The sequence below is a fragment of the Poeciliopsis prolifica genome, unplaced genomic scaffold (genome assembly GCF_027474105.1).
Source record: "Poeciliopsis prolifica strain line A6 unplaced genomic scaffold, Auburn_PproV2 SCAFFOLD254, whole genome shotgun sequence".
Lineage (NCBI taxonomy): Eukaryota > Metazoa > Chordata > Actinopteri > Cyprinodontiformes > Poeciliidae > Poeciliopsis > Poeciliopsis prolifica.
In genome coordinates, this window is record NW_026562629.1 from 1 (window position 1) to 14,078 (window position 14,078).

At 43.4% G+C, this 14,078-nt stretch overlaps 11 non-coding genes across 11 annotated transcripts; all 11 read right to left on the reverse strand.

Annotated features, from left to right (window-relative positions):
• Nucleotides 1-1,110: 1,110 nt before the first annotated feature.
• On the reverse strand, nt 1,111-1,182 carry trnae-uuc (transfer RNA glutamic acid (anticodon UUC)). Its single transcript has one exon. It is a non-coding gene; the product is annotated as a tRNA-Glu (tRNA).
• A 105-nt stretch (nt 1,183-1,287) lies between these two features.
• Nucleotides 1,288-1,359, reverse strand: trnae-cuc (transfer RNA glutamic acid (anticodon CUC)). The gene has a single exon. It is a non-coding gene; the product is annotated as a tRNA-Glu (tRNA).
• A 972-nt stretch (nt 1,360-2,331) lies between these two features.
• On the reverse strand, nt 2,332-2,403 carry trnae-uuc (transfer RNA glutamic acid (anticodon UUC)). Its single transcript has one exon. It is a non-coding gene; the product is annotated as a tRNA-Glu (tRNA).
• A 1,816-nt stretch (nt 2,404-4,219) lies between these two features.
• Nucleotides 4,220-4,291, reverse strand: trnae-cuc (transfer RNA glutamic acid (anticodon CUC)). The gene has a single exon. It is a non-coding gene; the product is annotated as a tRNA-Glu (tRNA).
• Nucleotides 4,292-6,832: 2,541 nt separating this feature from the next.
• On the reverse strand, nt 6,833-6,904 carry trnae-cuc (transfer RNA glutamic acid (anticodon CUC)). The gene has a single exon. It is a non-coding gene; the product is annotated as a tRNA-Glu (tRNA).
• A 982-nt stretch (nt 6,905-7,886) lies between these two features.
• Nucleotides 7,887-7,958, reverse strand: trnae-cuc (transfer RNA glutamic acid (anticodon CUC)). Its single transcript has one exon. It is a non-coding gene; the product is annotated as a tRNA-Glu (tRNA).
• Nucleotides 7,959-8,237: 279 nt separating this feature from the next.
• trnae-cuc (transfer RNA glutamic acid (anticodon CUC)) lies at nt 8,238-8,309 on the reverse strand. The gene has a single exon. It is a non-coding gene; the product is annotated as a tRNA-Glu (tRNA).
• A 281-nt stretch (nt 8,310-8,590) lies between these two features.
• On the reverse strand, nt 8,591-8,662 carry trnae-cuc (transfer RNA glutamic acid (anticodon CUC)). Its single transcript has one exon. It is a non-coding gene; the product is annotated as a tRNA-Glu (tRNA).
• A 459-nt stretch (nt 8,663-9,121) lies between these two features.
• Nucleotides 9,122-9,192, reverse strand: trnae-cuc (transfer RNA glutamic acid (anticodon CUC)). Its single transcript has one exon. It is a non-coding gene; the product is annotated as a tRNA-Glu (tRNA).
• Nucleotides 9,193-11,576: 2,384 nt separating this feature from the next.
• trnae-cuc (transfer RNA glutamic acid (anticodon CUC)) lies at nt 11,577-11,648 on the reverse strand. The gene has a single exon. It is a non-coding gene; the product is annotated as a tRNA-Glu (tRNA).
• A 993-nt stretch (nt 11,649-12,641) lies between these two features.
• Nucleotides 12,642-12,713, reverse strand: trnae-cuc (transfer RNA glutamic acid (anticodon CUC)). The gene has a single exon. It is a non-coding gene; the product is annotated as a tRNA-Glu (tRNA).
• Between the last annotated feature and the right edge of the window lie 1,365 nt (nt 12,714-14,078).

Consider the following 14,078-nt stretch of genomic DNA (forward strand, 5'->3'; position numbering starts at 1 on the left):
TAAAAAGTTGATCATAACAATGGGGAACATAGAAAGGAAAGGATTTCCATGATCGGGAATCGAACCCGGGCCGCGGCGGTGAAAGCGCCGTATCCTAACCACTAGACAATCAGGGACAGCTGTGTGCATTTTTAAAAAAAATTTGCTAGCAGTCATTCAAAATCAATAAATACAGGGCGTTAAAAAGTTGATCAAAACAATGGGGAACGTAAAAAGGAAAGGATTTCCTGACCGGGAATCAACCCAGGCCGCGTGGTGAAAGCACCGAATCCTAACCACTAGACAATCAGGGACTATTCTGTGCATTTTGTAAACTTTGCTAGCAGTCCTTCATAATCAATAAAGACAGGGCGTTAAAAAGTTGATCAAAACAATGGGGAATGTAAAAAGGAAAGGATTTCCCCCAACGGGAATCGAACCCCGGCCACAGCGGTGAAATCGACGAATCCTAACCGCTAGACAATCAGGGACAACTCTGTGCACTTTTGTAAACTTTGCAAGCAGTCATTCATAATCAATAAAGAAAGGGCGTTAAAAAGTTGATCAAAACAATGGGGAACGTAGAAAGGAAAGGATTTCCCTGACCGGGAATCGAACGCGGGCCACGGCGGTGAAAGCGCCGAATCCTAACCTCTAGACAATCAGGGACAAGTCTGTGCGCTTTTGTAAACTTTGCAAGCAGTCATTCATAATCAATAAAGACAGGGCGTTAAAATGTTGATCAAAACAATGGGGAATGTAGAAAGTAAAGGATTTCCCTGACCGGGAATCGAACACCCGGCCGCGGCGGTGAGAGCGCCGAATCCTAACCACTAGACAATCAGGGATTATTCTGTGCATTTCTGTAAACTTTGCAAGCAGTCCTTCATAATAAATAAAGAAAGGGCGTTAAAAAGTTGATCAAAACAATGGGGAACATAGAAAGGTAAGGAGTTCCCTTACCGGGAATCGAACCCGGGACGCGGCGGTGAAAGCGCCAAATCCTAACCACTAGACAATCAGGGACTATTCTGTGCATTTTGTAAACTTTGCTAGCAGTCCTTCATAATCAATAAAGACAGGGCGTTAAAAAGTTGATCAAAACAATGGGGAACGTAAAAAGGAAAGGATTTCCCTGACCGGGAATCGAACCCGGGCCGCGGCGGTGAAAGCGCCAATTCCTAACCACTAGACAATCAGGGACTATTCTTTGCATTTTGTAAACTTTGCAAGCAGTCATTCATAATCAATAAAGACAGGGCGTTAAAAAGTTGATCAAAACAATGGGGAACGTAAAAAGGAAAGGATTTCCCTGACCGGGAATCGAACCCGGGCCGCGGCGGTGAGAGCGCCGAATCCTAACCACTAGACAATCAGGAGTATTCTGTGCATTTTTGTAAACTTTGCAAGCAGTCCTTTATAATCAATAAAGAAAGGGCGTTAAAAAGTTGATCAAAACAATGGTTAAACATAGAAAGGAAAGGATTTCCCTGACCGTGAATCGAACCCGGGCCGCAACGGTGAAAGCGACAAATCCTAACCACTAGACAATCAGGGAGTATTCTGTGCAATTTGTAAACTTTGCAAGCAGTCCTTCATAATCAATAAAGACAGGTTAAAAAGTTGATCAAAACAAATCGGAATGTAGAAAGTAAAGGATTTTCCTGACGGTAATCGAACCCGGCCGCGGCGTGAAAGCGTCGAATACTAACCACTAGACAATCAGGGACAGGTGTGTGCACTTTCCAAACTTTGTAAGCGGTCATTCATAATCAATAAACAGGGTGTTAAAAAGTTGATCAAAACAATGGGGAATGTAAAAGGAAAGGATTCCCTGACCGGAATCGAACCCGGCGCGGCGGTGAGAGCGCCGAATCCTAACCGCTAGACAATCAGGGACAACTCTGTGCATTTTGTAAACTTTGCAAGCAGTCATTCATAATCAATAAAGACAGGGCGTTAAAAAGTTGATCAAAACGATGGGGAACGTAAAAAGGAAAGGTTTTCCCTGACCGGGAATCGAACACCGGCAGCGGCTGTGAAAGCGTTGAATCCTAACCACTAGACAATCAGGGACAGGTGTGTGCATTTTTAAAAAACTTTGCAAGCAGTCATTCATAATCAATAAAGACAGGGTGTTAAAAAGTTGATCAAACAATGGGGAAATAGAAGGAAAGGATTTCCCTGACCGGGAATCGAACCCGGGCCGTGGCGTGAAAGCGCAGAATCCTAACCACTAGACAATCAGGGACTATTCTTTGCATTTTGTAAACTTTGCAAGCAGTCATTCATAATCATAAAGAGGGCGTTAAAAAGTTGATTAAAACAATGGGGAAAGTAAAAAGGAAAGATTTCCCTGACCGGGAATCGAACCCCGGCCGCGGCGGTGAAAGCACCGAATCCTAACCACTAGACAATCAGGGACAGCTGTGCATTTTTAAACTTGCAAGCAGTCCTTCATAATCAATAATACAGGGCGTTAAAAGTTGATCAAAACAATGGGGAACGTAAAAGGAAAGGATTTCCCTGACCGGGAATCGAACCCGGGCCCGGCGTGAAGCGCCGAATCCTAACCACTAGACAATCAGGGAGTATTCTGTGCAATTTTGTAAACTTTGCAAGCAGTCCTTCATAATCAATAAAGACAGGGCGTTAAAAGTTGATCAAAACAATCGGAATGTAGAAAGTAAAGGATTTCCTGACGTAATCGAACACCGGCCGCGGCTGAAAGCGTCGAATACTAACCACTAGACAATCAGGGACAGCTGTGTGCACTTTCAAAAAATTTGTAAGCAGTCATTCATAATCAATAAATACAGGGTGTTAAAAAGTTGATCAAAACAATGGGGAATGTAGAAAGAAAGGATTTCCCTGACCGGAATCGAACCGGGCCGCGGCGGTGAAAGCGAATCCTAACCACTATAAATCAGGGACATGTGTGCATTTTTAAAAATTTGCAAGCAGTCATTCATAATCAATAAATACAGGGTGTTAAAAAGTTGATCAAAACAATGGGGAACGTAGAAAGTAAAGGATTTTCCCTGACCGGGAATCGAACACGGCCGCGGCGGTGAAGCCGAATCCTAACCACTAGACAATCAGGGAGTTTCTGTGTATTTCTGTAAACTTTGCAGCAGTCATTCATAATCAATAAAGACAGGGCGTTAAAATGTTGATCAAAACAATGGGGAATGTAGAAAGTAAAGGGTTTCCCTGACCGGGAATCGAACACCCGGCCGCGGGAGCGCCGAATCCTAACCACTAGACAATCAGGGATTATTCTGTGCATTTCTGTAAACTTTGCAAGCAGTCCTTCATAATCAATAAAGAAAGGGCGTTAAAAAGTTGATCAAAACAATGGGGAACGTAAAAAGGAAAGGATTTCCCTGACCGGGAATCGAACCCGGCCGCGGCGGTGAGAGCGCCGAATCCTAACCACTAGACATCAGGGAGTATTCTGTGCATTTTTGTAAACTTTGCAAGCAGTCATTCATAATCAATAAATACAGGGCGTTAAAAAGTTGATCAAAACAATGGGGAACGTAGAAAGGAAAGGATTTCCATGACCGGGAATCGAACCCAGGCCGCGGCAGTGAAATCGCCGTATCATAACCACTAGACAATCAGTGACAGCTGTGTGCATTTTTAAAAAGATTTGCAAGCAGTCATTCATTATCAATAAATACAGGGTGTCAAAAAGTTGATCAAAACAATGGGAACGTAAAAAGGAAAGGATTTCCCTGACCGGGAATCGAACCGGCCGCGGCGTGAAAGCGCCGAATCCTAACCACTAGACAATCAGGGACATTCTGCATTTTGTAAACTTTGCTAGCAGTCCTTCATAATCAATAAAGACAGGGCGTTAAAAGTGATCAAAACAATGGGGAATGTAAAAGGAAAGGATTTCCCTGACCGGGAATCGAACCCCCGCGGTGAAAGCGCCGAATCCTAACCACTACACAATCAGGGACAACTGTGCATTTTGTAAACTTTGCAAGCAGTCATTCATAATCAATAAAGAAGGGCGTTAAAAAGTTGATCAAACAATGGGGAACGTAGAAAGGAAGGATTTCCCTGACCGGGAATCGAACCCGGCCGGCGGTGAGAGCGCCGAATCCTAACCACTAGACAATCAGGGACTCTGTGCATTTTGTAAACTTTGCAAGCAGTCATTCATAATCAATAAAGACAGGGCGTTAAAAAGTTGATCAAAACAATGGGGAACGTAAAAGGAAAGGATTTCCCTGACCGGGAATCGAACCCGGGCCGTGGCGGTGAGAGCGCCGAATCCTAACCACTAGACAATCAGGGACTATTCTCTGTATTTCTGTAAACTTTGCAAGCATAATCAATAAAGTCAGGGCGTTAAAATGTTGATCAAAACAATGGGGAATGTAGAAAGTAAAGGATTTCCCTGACCGGGAATCGAACACCGGGCCGGGCGTGAAAGCGCGAATTCCTAACCACTAGACAATCAGGGAGTATTCTCTGTATTTCTGTAAACTTTGCAAGCAGTCCTTCATAATCAATAAATACAGGGCGTTAAAAAGTTGATTAAAACAATGGGTAACGTAGAAAAGAAAGGACTTCCCTGAACGGGAATCGAACAAGGCTGCGGCAGAGAGAGCGCCAAATCCTAACCACTAGACAATCAGGGACAGTGTCCTTTTTTAAAAATTTGCAAGCAGTCATTCATAATCAATAAACAGGGCGTTAAAAAGTTGATCAAAACAATGGGGAACGTAAAAAGGAAAGGATTTCCCTGACCGGGAATCGAACCCGGGCCGCAGCGGTGAAGCGCCGAATCCTAACCACTAGACAATCAGGAGTATTCTGTGCATTTGTAAACTTTGCAAGCAGTCCTTCATATCAATAAAGAAAGGGCGTTAAAAAGTTGATCAAAACAATGGGGAATGTAGAAAGAAAAGGATTTCCCTGACAAAGAATCGAACCCGGGCCACTGCGCTGAAAGCGCCAAATCCTAACCGCTAGACAATCTGGGACAACTCTATGCACTTTTGTAAACTTTGCTAGTAGTCCTTCATAATCATTAAAGAAAGGGCGTTAAAAAGTTGATTAAAACAATGGGGAATGTAGAAAGTAAAGGATTTCCCTGACCGGGAATCGAACCGCCGCGGCTGTGAAAGCGTCGAATCCTAACCACTAGACAATCAGGACAGTGTGCATTTAAAAATTTGCAAGCGTCATTCATAATCAATAAATACAGGGGTTAAAAAGTTGATCAAAACAATGGGGAATAGAAAGTAAAGGATTTCCCTGACCGGAATCGAACACGGGCCGGCGGTGAGAGCGCCGAATCCTAACCACTAGACAATCAGGGATTTTCTCTGTATTTTGTAAACTTTGCAAGCAGTCCTTCATAATCAATAAAGACAGGGCGTTAAAAAGTTGATCAAAACAATGGGGAACGTAGAAAGGAAAGGATTTCCCTACCGGAATCGAACCCGGCCGCAGGGTGAGCGCCGAATCCTAACCACTAGACAATCAGGGACTATTCTGTGCATTTCTGTAAACTTTGCAAGCAGTCATTCATAATCAATAAAGACAGGGCGTTAAAAAGTTGATCAAAACAATGGGGAACGTAAAAAGGAAAGGATTTCCCTGACCGGGAATCGAACCCGGGACGCGGCGGTGAAAGCGCCAAATCCTAACCAATAGCCAATCAGGGAGTATTCTGTGCATTTTTGTAAACTTTGCTAGCAGTCCTTCATAATCAATAAAGACAGGGCATTAAAAAGTTGATCAAAACAATGGGAACATAGAAAGGAAAGGATTTCCCTGACCGGGAATCGAACCCGGGCCGCAGCGGTGAAAGCGACGAATCCTAACCACTAGACAATCAGGGAATATTCTGTGCAATTATGTAAACTTTGCAAGCAGTCCTTCATAATCAATAAAGACAGGGCGTTAAAAAGTTGATCAAAACAAATCGGAATGTAGAAAGTAAAGGATTTTCCTGAACGGTAATCGAAGACCGGCCGCGGCTGTGAAAGCGTCGAATACTAACCACTAGACAATCAGGGACAGCTGTGTGCATTTTCCAAAAAATTTGCAAGTGGTCATTCATAATCAATAAATACAGGGCGTTAAAAAGTTGATCAAAACAATGGGGAACGTAAAAAGGAAAGGATTTCCCTGACCGGGAATCGAACCCGGGCCGTGAGAGCGCCGAATCCTAACCACTAGACAATCAGGGACAACTCTGTGCACATTTGTAAACTTTGCAAGCAGTCATTCATAATCAATAAAGACAGGGCGTTAAAAAGTTGATCAAAACAATGGGGAATGTAGAAAGTAAAGGATTTCCCTGACCGGGAATCGAACACCGGCCGCGGCTGTGAAAGCGTTGAATCCTAACCACTAGACAATCAGAGACAGGTGTGTGCATTTTTTAAAAAATTGCAAGCAGTCATTCAAAATCAATAAATACAGGGTGTTAAAAAGTTGATCATAACAATGGGGAACATAGAAAGGAAAGGATTTCCATGATCGGGAATCGAACCCGGGCCGCGGCGGTGAAAGCGCCGTATCCTAACCACTAGACAATCAGGGACTATTCTGTGCATTTTGTAAACTTTGCAGCAGTCCTTCATAATCATTAAAGACAGGGCGTTAAAAAGTTGATTAAAACAATGGGGAACGTAAAAGGAAAGGATTTCCCTGAATGGGAATCGAACCCGGGCCGCGGCGGTGAAAGCACCGAATCCTAACACTAGACAATCAGGGACAGCTGTGTCATTTTTTTTAAAAATTGCAAGCAGTCATTCATAATCAATAAATACAGGGCGTTTAAAAAGTTGATTAAACAATGGGAACGTAGAAAGGAAAGGATTTCCCTGACCGGGAATTGAACCCGGGCCGCGGCGGTGAGAGCGCCAAATCCTCACCGCTAGACAATCAGGGAGTATTCTGTGCATTTTTGTAAACTTTGCAAGCAGTCCTTCATAATCAATAAAGACAGGGCGTTAAAAAGTTGATTAAAACAAATGGGAATGTAGAAAGAAAGGATTTCCCTGACCAGGAATCGAACTCGGGCCGCGGCGGTGAAATCGTTGAATCCTAACCACTATAAAATCAGGGACAGTGTGTGCATTTTCTAAAAAATTTGCAAGCAGTCATTCATAATCAATAAATACAGGTTAAAAAGTGATCAAAACAATGGGAACGTAGAAAGTAAAGGATTTCCCTGACCGGAATCGAACACGGGCCGCGGCGGTGAGAGCGCGAATCCTAACCACTAGACAATCAGGGAGTTTTCTCTGTATTCTGTAAACTTTGCTAAGCAGTCCTTCATAATCAATAAAGACAGGGCATTAAAAAGTTGATCAAAACAATGGGGAAGTAGAAAGGAAAGGATTTCCCTATCCGGGAATTGAACCCGGCCGCAGAGGTGAGAGCGCCAAATCCTAACCACTAGACAATCAGGGACTATTCTGTGCATTTCTGTAAACTTTGCAAGCAGTCCTTCATAATCAATAAATACAGGGCATTAAAAAGTTGATCAAAACAATGGGGAACGTAAAAAGGAACGGATTTCCCTGACCGGGAATCGAACCCTGGCCGCGGCGGTGAGAGCGCCGAATCCTAACCACTAGACATTCAGGGAGTATTCTGTGCATTTTTGTAACTTTGCAAGCAGTCCTTCATAATAAAGAAAGGGCGTTAAAAAGTTGATCAAAACAATGGGGAACATAGAAAGGAAAGGAGTTCCCTGACCGGGAATCGAACCCGGGCCGTGGCGGTGAAAGCGCCGAATCATAACCACTAGACAATCAGTGACAGCTGTGTGCATTTTTAAAAAGATTTGCAAGCAGTCATTCATTATCAATAAATACAGGGTGTCAAAAAGTTGATCAAAACAATGGGGAACTTAAAAAGGAAAGGATTTCCCTGACCGGGAATTGAACCCAGGCCGCGGCGGTGAGAGCGCCGTATCCTAACCACTAGACAATCAGGGACAACTGTGTGCATTTCTGTAAACTTTGCAAGCAGTCCTTCATAATCAATAAAGACAGGGCATTAAAAAGTTGATCAAAACAAATCGGAATGTAGAAAGTAAAGGATTTCCTGAACGGGACTCGAACACCGGCCGCGGCGTGAAAGCGTCGAATCTAACCACTAGACAATCAGGGATAGGTGTGTGCACTTTCCAAAATTTGTAAGCGTCATTCATAATCAATAAAGACAGGGCGTTAAAAAGTTGATCAAAACAATGGGGAACGTAAAAAGGAAAGGATTTCCCTGACCGGGAATCGAACCCGGGCCGCGGCGGTGAGAGCGACGAATCCTAACCGCTAGACAATCAGGGACAACTCTGTGCACTTTTGTAAACTTTGCAAGCAGTCATTCATAATCAATAAAGACAGGGCGTTAAAAAGTTGATCAAAACAATGGGGAATGTAGAAAGTAAAGGATTTCCCTGACCGGGAATCGAACACCGGTCCGCGGCGTGAAAGCATGAATCCTAACCACTAGACAATCAGGGACAGCTGTGTGCATTTTAAAAAATTTCAAGCAGTCATTCATAATCAATAAATACAGGGTTTTAAAAAGTTGATCAAAACAATGGGGAACGTAAAAAGGAAAGGATTTCCCTGACCGTGAATCGAACACGGGCCGCGGCGGTGAGAGCGCCTAATCCTAACCACTAGACAATCAGGGACTATTCTGTGCATTTTGTAAACTTTGCTAGCAGTCCTTCATAATCAATAAAGACAGGGCGTTAAAAAGTTGATCAAAACAATGGGGAATGTAGAAAGGAAAGGATTTCCCTGACCGGGAATCGAACCTGGGCTGCGGCAGTGAAAGCGACGAATCCTAACCGCTACACAATCAGGGAGTATTCTGGTGCAATTTTGTAAACTTTGCAAGCAGTCCTTCATAATCAATAAAGACAGGGCGTTAAAAAGTTGATCAAAACAATCGGAATGTAGAAAGTAAAGGATTTCCTGAACGGTACTCGAACACCGGCAGCGGCTGTGAAAGCGTCGAATCCTAACCACTAGACAATCAGGGACAGGTGTGTGCATTTTCCAAAAAATTTGCAAGCAGTCATTCATAATCAAAAATACAGGGTGTTAAAAAGTTGATCAAAACAACGGGAACGTAAAAAGGAAAGGATTTCCCTGACCGGGAATCGAACCCGGGCGCAGCGGTGAGAGCGCCGAATCCTAACCACTAGACAATCAGGGAGTATTCTGTGCAATTTTGTAAACTTTGCAAGCAGTCCTTCATAATCAATAAAGAAAGGGCGTTAAAAATTGATCAAAAATGGGAACATAGAAAGGAAAGGATTTCCCTGACCGGGAATCGAACCCGGCCGCAGCTGTGAAAGCGACGAATCCTAACCACTAGAAAATCAGGACTATTCTGTGCACTTTGTAAACTTTGCTAGCAGTCCTTCATAATCAATAAAGACAGGGCGTTAAAAAGTTGATCAAAACAAATCGGAATGTAGAAAGTAAAGGATTTTCCTGACCGGGAATCGAACACCGGCAGCGGCTGTGAAAGCGTCGAATCCTAACCACTAGACAATCAGGGACAGGTGTGTGCATTTTCCAAAAAATTTGCAAGCAGTCATTCATAATCAATAAAGACAGGGCGTTAAAAAGTTGATCAAAACAATGGGGAATGTAGAAAGAAAAGGATTTCCCTGACAAAGAATCGAACCCGGGCCACTGCGCTGAAAGCGCCAAATCCTAACCGCTAGACAATCTGGGACTATTCTGTGCATTTCTGTAAACTTTGCAAGCAGTCCTTCATAATCAATAAATACAGGGCGTTAAAAAGTTGATCAAAACAATGGGGAATGTAGAAAGGAAAGGATTTCCCCATCCGGGAATCGAACCCCGGCGCAGAGGTGAGAGCGCCGAATCCTAACCACTAGACAATCAGGGACTATTGCATTTCTGTAAACTTTGCAAGCAGTCATTCATAATCAATAAAGACAGGTGTTAAAAGTTGATCAAAACAATGGGGAACGTAAAAAGGAAAGGATTTCCCTGACCGGGAATCGAACCCGGGCGCGCGGTGAGAGCGCCGAATCCTAACCACTAGACAATCAGGGAGTATTCTGTGCATTTTGTAAACTTTGCAAGCAGTCCTTCATAATCAATAAAGAAAGGGCATTAAAAAGTTTATCAAAACAACGGGAAACATAGAAAGGAAAGGATTTCCCTGACCGGGAATCGAACCGGGCCGCAGCGGTGAAAGCGACGAATCCTAACCACTAGACAATCAGGGACTATTCTGTGCATTTATGTAAACTTTGCAAGCAGTCCTTCATAATCAATAAAGACAGGGCGTTAAAAAGTTGATCAAAACAATCGGAATGTAGAAAGTAAAGGATTTTCCTGAACGGTACTCGAACACCGGCCGCGGCTGTGAAAGCGCGAATACTAACCACTAGACAATCAGGGACAGGTGTGTGCACTTTCCAAAAATTTGTAAGCGTCATTCATAATCAATAAATACAGGGTGTTAAAAAGTTGATCAAAACAACGGGGAACGTAAAAGGAAAGGATTTCCCTGACCGGGAATCGAACCCGGGACACGCGGTGAGAGCGCCAAATCCTAACCGCTAGACAATCAGGGACAACTCTGTGCACTTTTGTAAACTTTACAAGCAGTCATTCATAATCAATAAAGACAGGGCGTTAAAAGTTGATCAAAACAATGGGGAATGTAGAAAGAAAAGGATTTCCCTGACCGGGAATCGAACACCGGCCGCGGCGTGAAAGCGTTGAATCCTAACCACTAGGCAATCACGGACAGTGTGCATTTTCCAAAAAATTTCAAGCAGTCATTCATAATCAATAAATACAGGGTGTTAAAAAGTTGATCAAAATGGGGAACATAGAAAGGAAAGCAGTTTCCCTGACTGGGACTCGAACCCGGGCCGTGGCGGTGAAAGCGCAGATCCTAACCACTACAAATCAGGGACTATTCTGTGCATTTTGTAAACTTTGCTAGCAGTCCTTCATAATCATAAAGACAGGGCGTTAAAAAGTTGATTAAAACAATGGGAAACGTAAAAAAGGAAAGGATTTCCCTGAATGGGAATCGAACCCGGGCCGCGGCGGTGAAAGCACCGAATCCTAACACTAGACAATCAGGGACAGCTGTGTCATTTTTTTTGTAAAATTGCAAGCAGTCATTTATAATCAATAATACAGGGCGTTAAAACTTGATTAAAACAATGGGGAACGTAAAAAGGAAAGGATTCCCTGACCGGAATCGAACCCGGGCCACGGCCGTGAGAGCGCCGAATCCTAACCACTAGACAATCAGGGAGTTTCTGTGCAATTTTGTAAACTTTGCAAGCAGTCCTTCATAATCAATAAAGACAGGGCGTTAAAAAGTTGATCAAAACAATGGGGAATGTAGAAAGAAAAGGATTTCCCTGACAAAGAATCGAACCCGGGCCGCGGCGGTGAAAGCGCCGTATCCTAACCACTAGACAATCAGGGACAGGTGTGTGCATTTTCCAAAAAATTTGCAAGCAGTCCTTCATAATCAATAAAGACAGGGCGTTAAAAAGTTGATTAAAACGATGGGGAACATAGAGAGTAAAGGATTTCCCTGACCGGGAATCGAACCCGGGCCGTGGCGGTGAGAGCGCCGAATCCTAACCACTAGACAATCAGGGACTATTCTCTGTATTTCTGTAAACTTTGCAAGCAGTCCTTCATAATCAATAAAGACAGGGCATTAAAAAGTTGATCAAAACAATGGGGAATGTAGAAAGCAAAGGCTTTCCCTATCCGGGAATTGAACCCCGGCCGCAGAGGTGAGAGCGCCGAATCCTAACCACTACACATCAGGGACTTTTCTGTGCACTTTTGTAAAATTTGCAAGCAGTCCTTCATAATCAATAAATACAGGGCGTTAAAAAGTTGATTAAAATAATGGGGAACGTAGAAAGGAAAGGATTTCCCTGACCGGGAATCGAACCCTGGCCGCGGCGGTGAGAGCGCCGAATCCTAACCACTTGACATCAGGGAGTATTCTGTGCATTTTTGTAAACTTTGCAAGCAGTCCTTCATAATAAATAAAGAAAGGGCGTTAAAAAGTTGATCAATACTATGGGGAACATAGAAAGGAAAGTAGTTCTCTGACCAAGAATCGAACCCGGGCTGCGGCGGTGAAAGCGCCAAATCCTAACCGCTAGACAATCAGGGACAGCTGTGTGCATTTTCCAAAAAATTTCAAGCAGTCATTCATAATCAATAAAGACAGGGCGTTAAAAAGTTGATCAAAACAATGGGGAACGTAGAAAGGAAAGGATTTCCCTGACCGGGAATCGAACACAGGCCACGGCAGTGAAAGCGACAAATCCTAACCACTAGACAATCAGGGACTATTCTGTGCATTTCTGTAAACTTTGCAAGCAGTCCTTCATAATCAATAAAGACAGGGCGTTAAAAAGTTGATCAAAACAAATCGGAATGTAGAAAGTAAAGGATTTTCCTGACGGTACTCGAACACGGCCGCGGCTGTGAAAGCGTCGAATCCTAACCACTAGACAATCAGGGATAGGTGTGTGCACTTTCCAAAAAATTTGTAAGCGGTCATTCATAATCAATAAATACAGGGTGTTAAAAAGTTGATCAAAACAATGGGGAACGTAAAAAGGAAAGGATTTCCCTGACCGGGAATCGAACCCGGGCCGCGGCGGTGAGAGCGCCGAATCCTAACCACTAGACAATCAGGGACAACTCTGTGCACATTTGTAAACTTTGCAAGCAGTCATTCATAATCAATAAAGACAGGGCGTTAAAAAGTTGATCAAAACAATGGGGAATGTAGAAAGTAAAGGATTTCCCTGACCGGGAATCGAACACCGGCCGCGGCTGTGAAAGCGTCAAATCCTAACCACTAGACAATCAGGGACAGCTGTGTGCATTTTCCAAAAAATTTCAAGCAGTCATTCATAATCAATAAATACAGGGTTTTAAAAAGTTGATCAAAACAATGGGGAACGTAAAAAGGAAAGGATTTCCCTGACCGGGAATCGGACCCGGGCCGCGGCAGTGAGAGCGCCTAATCCTAAACACTAGTCAATCAGGGAGTATTCTGTGCATTTTTGTAAACTTTGCAAGCAGTCCTTTATAATCAATAAAGAAAGGGCGTTAAAAAGTTGATCAAAACAACGGGAAACATAGAAAGGAAAGGATTTCCCTGACCGGGAATCGAACCCGGGCCGCAGCGGTGAAGCGACGAATCCTAACCACTAGACAATCAGGGATTATTCTGTGCATTTTGTAAACTTTGCAAGCAGTCCTTCATAATCAATAAAGACAGGGCGTTAAAAAGTTGATCAAAACAATGGAATGTAGAAAGTAAAGGATTTTCCTGAACGGTACTCGAACACGGCCGCGGCTGTGAAAGCGCGAATCTAACCACTAGACAATCAGGGACAGGTGTGTGCACTTTCCAAAAAATTTGTAAGCGTCATTCATAATCAATAAATACAGGGTGTTAAAAAGTTGATCAAAACAACGGGGAACGTAAAAAGGAAGGATTTCCCTGACCGGGAATCGAACCCGGGACACGGCGGTGAGCGCCGAATCCTAACCACTAGACAATCAGGGACTCTGTGCACTTTTGTAAACTTTGCAAGCAGTCATTCATAATCAATAAAGACAGGGCGTTAAAAAGTTGATCAAAACATGGGGAATGTAAAAGTAAAGGATTTCCCTGACCGGGAATCGAACACCGGTCGCGGCTGTGAAAGCGTTGAATCATAAGCACTAAACAATCAGAGACAGGTGTGTGCATTTTAAAAAAAAAATGCAAGCAGTCATTCAAAATCAATAAATACAGGGTGTTAAAAAGTTGATCATAACAATGGGGAACATAGAAAGGAAAGCAGTTCCCTGACTGGGACTCGAACCCGGGCCGTGGCGGTGAAAGCGCAGCATCCTAACCACTAGACAATCAGGGACTATTCTGTGCATTTTGTAAACTTTGCTAGCAGTCCTTCATAATCATAAAGACAGGGCGTTAAAAAGTTGATTAAAACAATGGGAAACGTAAAAAGGAAAGGATTTCCCTGAATGGGAATCGAACCCGGCCGC